Source organism: Columba livia, unplaced genomic scaffold (assembly GCF_036013475.1).
Source record: "Columba livia isolate bColLiv1 breed racing homer unplaced genomic scaffold, bColLiv1.pat.W.v2 Scaffold_103, whole genome shotgun sequence".
Classification (NCBI taxonomy): Eukaryota; Metazoa; Chordata; class Aves; order Columbiformes; family Columbidae; genus Columba; species Columba livia.
In genome coordinates, this window is record NW_027043008.1 from 2,256,821 (window position 1) to 2,263,532 (window position 6,712).

Here is a 6,712-nt window from a genome sequence, read left to right on the forward strand (position 1 = left end):
TTGGGGCAGGGACCATGCATATCATGGGAATATTTCACAGTTTCTGCTCTGTTTTCAGTGTATGACACCAAAACACCCACCTGATGACATCCTTTCAAGAGCAAAGGCAGCAATTTGCAGAATTCCACTTCTTAGGGGAAGTGAGAAATTGCTGAGCTGACACCAAGTCCTGCAGTGTCCCTGTCACCTGCAGAGCCACCGCATCCTCGCCACGGTAGCGGGCATTGTGACAAAGGTTCTATGTCAGCTGGGTGTGGCAGCCAGGCGCCCCCTAGGGGATGGGGAGCCTGTCAGCCCCGGGCCTGTCACTGCCTGCTGGCCCTGCTGCCACCAGCCAGGCCTCTGAAAACTTGTCAAACCATGCCCAGACTTGGGGCCAGTTTGGCCCAAAGTCTCCAAGAGACAAGTCGGGAAGAAAGATAGGGGACAGAGGGAGAAAGCGAAGGGAGCACGAGAAAGGGAAGGAAGAATAAAAAGTAGTGTTGGGCTGCAGGAGTGAGATGGAGGAATTGCAAGAAAAGAGGCAGGAAGCAGGAGAGTGAGAGAAAAGGAAAGAAGAGACATGCAGCCAGACGAGGGCTTAGTGAGAGAGGATGGGACAGAGAACAGGATGAGAAGGAAATAAGGCAAGGCTAGGACAAGCAAGGACAGGCGAGGCGAGGCTAGGCTGCAGGACATGTTTTTGCTTTATAGTTTCTAGCACATTCGTCTTCAGACTAGGAGGAAAGCCATAAGACTGTATGGATTAGGCCCAAGCAAAAACCCCAGCTACTTGAGACACTTAGACTAGGCCTAAAATACCAAGATCTCTCCATAAGGATGGTTTTTATACTGTACTTCCACAATCTGCTGGCAGTACAAAAAAACAAGCTGCAGACCTCCTTAGGCTGAGTCATGGTGCTTTGGGGCAGGGACCATGCATATCATGGGAATATTTCACAGTTTCTGCTCTGTTTTCAGTGTATGACACCAAAACACCCACCTGATGACATCCTTTCAAGAGCAAAGGCAGCAATTTGCAGAATTCCGCTTCTTAGGAGAAGTGAGAAATTGCTGAGCTGACACCAAGTCCTGCAGTGTCCCTGTCACCTGCAGAGCCACCGCATCCTCGCCACGGTAGCGGGCATTGTGACAAAGGTTCTATGTCAGCTGGGTGTGGCAGCCAGGCGCCCCCTAGGGGATGGGGAGCCTGTCAGCCCCGGGCCTGTCACTGCCTGCTGGCCCTGCTGCCACCAGCCAGGCCTCTGAAAACTTGTCAAACCATGCCCAGACTTGGGGCCAGTTTGGCCCAAAGTCTCCAAGAGACAAGTCGGGAAGAAAGATATGGGACAGAGGGAGAAAGCGAAGGGAGCAGGAGAAAGGGAAGGAAGAATAAAAAGTAGTGTTGGGCTGCAGGAGTGAGATGGAGCAATTGCAAGAAAAGAGGCAGGAAGCAGGAGAGTGAGAGAAAAGGAAAGAAGAGACATGCAGCCAGACGAGGGGTTAGTGAGAGAGGATGGGACAGAGAACAGGATGAGAAGGAAATAAGGCAAGGCTAGGACAAGCAAGGACAGGCGAGGCAAGGCTAGGCTGCAGGACATGTTTTTGCTTTATAGTTTCTAGCACATTCGTCTTCAGACTAGGAGGAAAGCCATAAGACCGTATGGATTAGGCCCAAGCAAAAACCCCAGCTACTTGAGACACTTAGACTAGGCCTAAAATACCAAGATCTCTCCATAAGGATGGTTTTTATACTGTACTTCCACAATCTGCTGGCAGTACAAAAAAATAAGCTGCAGATCTCCTTAGGCTGAGTCATGGTGCTTTGGGGCAGGGACCATGCATATCATGGGAATATTTCACAGTTTCTGCTCTGTTTTCAGTGTATGACACCAAAACACCCACCTGATGACATCCTTTCAAGAGCAAAGGCAGCAATTTGCAGAATTCCGCTTCTTAGGGGAAGTGAGAAATTGCTGAGCTGACACCAAGTCCTGCAGTGTCCCTGTCACCTGCAGAGCCACCGCATCCTCGCCACGGTAGCGGGCATTGTGACAAAGGTTCTATGTCAGCTGGGTGTGGCAGCCAGGCGCCCCCTAGGGGATGGGGAGCCTGTCAGCCCCGGGCCTGTCACTGCCTGCTGGCCCTGCTGCCACCAGCCAGGCCTCTGAAAACTTGTCAAACCATGCCCAGACTTGGGGCCAGTTTGGCCCAAAGTCTCCAAGAGACGAGTCGGGAAGAAAGATAGGGGACAGAGGGAGAAAGCGAAGGCAGCAGGAGAAAGGGAAGGAAGAATAAAAAGTAGTGTTGGGCTGCAGGAGTGAGATGGAGGAATTGCAAGAAAAGAGGCAGGAAGCAGGAGAGTGAGAGAAAAGGAAAGAAGAGACATGCAGCCAGACGAGGGGTTAGTGAGAGAGGATGGGACAGAGAACAGAATGAAAAGGAAATAAGGCAAGGCTAGGACAAGCAAGGACAGGCAAGGCAAGGCTAGGCTGCAGGACATGTTTTTGCTTTATATTTTCTAGCACAACCGTCTTCAGACTAGGAGGAAAGCCATAAGACCGTATGGATTAGGCCCAAGCAAAAACCCCAGCTACTTGAGACACTTAGACTAGGCCTAAAATACCAAGATCTCTCCATAAGGATGGTTTTTATACTGTACTTCCACAATCTGCTGGCAGTACAAAAAAATAAGCTGCAGATCTCCTTAGGCTGAGTCATGGTGCTTTGGGGCAGGGACCATGCATATCATGGGAATATTTCACAGTTTCTGCTCTGTTTTCAGTGTATGACACCAAAACACCCACCTGATGACATCCTTTCAAGAGCAAAGGCAGCAATTTGCAGAATTCCGCTTCTTAGGGGAAGTGAGAAATTGCTGAGCTGACACCAAGTCCTGCAGTGTCCCTGTCACCTGCAGAGCCACCGCATCCTCGCCACGGTAGCGGGCATTGTGACAAAGGTTCTATGTCAGCTGGGTGTGGCAGCCAGGCGCCCCCTAGGGGATGGGGAGCCTGTCAGCCCCGGGCCTGTCACTGCCTGCTGGCCCTGCTGCCACCAGCCAGGCCTCTGAAAACTTGTCAAACCATGCCCAGACTTGGGGCCAGTTTGGCCCAAAGTCTCCAAGAGACAAGTCGGGAAGAAAGATAGGGGACAGAGGGAGAAAGCGAAGGGAGCAGGAGAAAGGGAAGGAAGAATAAAAAGTAGTGTTGGGCTGCAGGAGTGAGATGGAGGAATTGCAAGAAAAGAGGCAGGAAGCAGGAGAGTGAGAGAAAAGGAAAGAAGAGACATGCAGCCAGACGAGGGGTTAGTGAGAGAGGATGGGACAGAGAACAGGATGAGAAGGAAATAAGGCAAGGCTAGGACAAGCAAGGACAGGCGAGGCAAGGCTAGGCTGCAGGACATGTTTTTGCTTTATAGTTTCTAGCACATTCGTCTTCAGACTAGGAGGAAAGCCATAAGACCGTATGGATTAGGCCCAAGCAAAAACCCCAGCTACTTGAGACACTTAGACTAGGCCTAAAATACCAAGATCTCTCCATAAGGATGGTTTTTATACTGTACTTCCACAATCTGCTGGCAGTACAAAAAAATAAGCTGCAGATCTCCTTAGGCTGAGTCATGGTGCTTTGGGGCAGGGACCATGCATATCATGGGAATATTTCACAGTTTCTGCTCTGTTTTCAGTGTATGACACCAAAACACCCACCTGATGACATCCTTTCAAGAGCAAAGGCAGCAATTTGCAGAATTCCGCTTCTTAGGGGAAGTGAGAAATTGCTGAGCTGACACCAAGTCCTGCAGTGTCCCTGTCACCTGCAGAGCCACCGCATCCTAGCCACGGTAGCGGGCATTGTGACAAAGGTTCTATGTCAGCTGGGTGTGGCAGCCAGGCGCCCCCTAGGGGATGGGGAGCCTGTCAGCCCCGGGCCTGTCACTGCCTGCTGGCCCTGCTGCCACCAGCCAGGCCTCTGAAAACTTGTCAAACCATGCCCAGACTTGGGGCCAGTTTGGCCCAAAGTCTCCAAGAGACAAGTCGGGAAGAATGATAGGGGACAGAGGGAGAAAGCGAAGGGAGCAGGAGAAAGGGAAGGAAGAATAAAAAGTAGTGTTGGGCTGCAGGAGTGAGATGGAGGAATTGCAAGAAAAGAGGCAGGAAGCAGGAGAGTGAGAGAAAAGGAAAGAAGAGACATGCAGCCAGACGAGGGGTTAGTGAGAGAGGATGGGACAGAGAACAGAATGAAAAGGAAATAAGGCAAGGCTAGGACAAGCAAGGACAGGCAAGGCAAGGCTAGGCTGCAGGACATGTTTTTGCTTTATATTTTCTAGCACAACCGTCTTCAGACTAGGAGGAAAGCCATAAGACCGTATGGATTAGGCCCAAGCAAAAACCCCAGCTACTTGAGACACTTAGACTAGGCCTAAAATACCAAGATCTCTCCATAAGGATGGTTTTTATACTGTACTTCCACAATCTGCTGGCAGTACAAAAAAATAAGCTGCAGATCTCCTTAGGCTGAGTCATGGTGCTTTGGGGCAGGGACCATGCATATCATGGGAATATTTCACAGTTTCTGCTCTGTTTTCAGTGTATGACACCAAAACACCCACCTGATGACATCCTTTCAAGAGCAAAGGCAGCAATTTGCAGAATTCCGCTTCTTAGGGGAAGTGAGAAATTGCTGAGCTGACACCAAGTCCTGCAGTGTCCCTGTCACCTGCAGAGCCACCGCATCCTCGCCACGGTAGCGGGCATTGTGACAAAGGTTCTATGTCAGCTGGGTGTGGCAGCCAGGCGCCCCCTAGGGGATGGGGAGCCTGTCAGCCCCGGGCCTGTCACTGCCTGCTGTCCCTGCTGCCACCAGCCAGGCCTCTGAAAACTTGTCAAACCATGCCCAGACTTGGGGCCAGTTTGGCCCAAAGTCTCCAAGAGACAAGTCGGGAAGAAAGATAGGGGACAGAGGGAGAAAGCGAAGGGAGCAGGAGAAAGGGAAGGAAGAATAAAAAGTAGTGTTGGGCTGCAGGAGTGAGATGGAGCAATTGCAAGAAAAGAGGCAGGAAGCAGGAGAGTGAGAGAAAAGGAAAGAAGAGACATGCAGCCAGACGAGGGGTTAGTGAGAGAGGATGGGACAGAGAACAGGATGAGAAGGAAATAAGGCAAGGCTAGGACAAGCAAGGACAGGCGAGGCAAGGCTAGGCTGCAGGACATGTTTTTGCTTTATAGTTTCTAGCACATTCGTCTTCAGACTAGGAGGAAAACCATAAGACCGTATGGATTAGGCCCAAGCAAAAACCCCAGCTACTTGAGACACTTAGACTAGGCCTAAAATACCAAGATCTCTCCATAAGGATGGTTTTTATACTGTACTTCCACAATCTGCTGGCAGTACAAAAAAATAAGCTGCAGATCTCCTTAGGCTGAGTCATGGTGCTTTGGGGCAGGGACCATGCATATCATGGGAATATTTCACAGTTTCTGCTCTGTTTTCAGTGTATGACACCAAAACACCCACCTGATGACATCCTTTCAAGAGCAAAGGCAGCAATTTGCAGAATTCCGCTTCTTAGGGGAAGTGAGAAATTGCTGAGCTGACACCAAGTCCTGCAGTGTCCCTGTCACCTGCAGAGCCACCGCATCCTCGCCACGGTAGCGGGCATTGTGACAAAGGTTCTATGTCAGCTGGGTGTGGCAGCCAGGCGCCCCCTAGGGGATGGGGAGCCTGTCAGCCCCGGGCCTGTCACTGCCTGCTGGCCCTGCTGCCACCAGCCAGGCCTCTGAAAACTTGTCAAACCATGCCCAGACTTGGGGCCAGTTTGGCCCAAAGTCTCCAAGAGACAAGTCGGGAAGAAAGATAGGGGACAGAGGGAGAAAGCGAAGGGAGCAGGAGAAAGGGAAGGAAGAATAAAAAGTAGTGTTGGGCTGCAGGAGTGAGATGGAGCAATTGCAAGAAAAGAGGCAGGAAGCAGGAGAGTGAGAGAAAAGGAAAGAAGAGACATGCAGCCAGACGAGGGGTTAGTGAGAGAGGATGGGACAGAGAACAGGATGAGAAGGAAATAAGGCAAGGCTAGGACAAGCAAGGACAGGCGAGGCAAGGCTAGGCTGCAGGACATGTTTTTGCTTTATAGTTTCTAGCACAACCGTCTTCAGACTAGGAGGAAAGCCATAAGACCGTATGGATTAGGCCCAAGCAAAAACCCCAGCTACTTGAGACACTTAGACTAGGCCTAAAATACCAAGATCTCTCCATAAGGATGGTTTTTATACTGTACTTCCACAATCTGCTGGCAGTACAAAAAAATAAGCTGCAGATCTCCTTAGGCTGAGTCATGGTGCTTTGGGGCAGGGACCATGCATATCATGGGAATATTTCACAGTTTCTGCTCTGTTTTCAGTGTATGACACCAAAACACCCACCTGATGACATCCTTTCAAGAGCAAAGGCAGCAATTTGCAGAATTCCGCTTCTTAGGGGAAGTGAGAAATTGCTGAGCTGACACCAAGTCCTGCAGTGTCCCTGTCACCTGCAGAGCCACCGCATCCTCGCCACGGTAGCGGGCATTGTGACAAAGGTTCTATGTCAGCTGGGTGTGGCAGCCAGGCGCCCCCTAGGGGATGGGGAGCCTGTCAGCCCCGGGCCTGTCACTGCCTGCTGGCCCTGCTGCCACCAGCCAGGCCTCTGAAAACTTGTCAAACCATGCCCAGACTTGGGGCCAGTTTGGCCCAAAGTCTCCA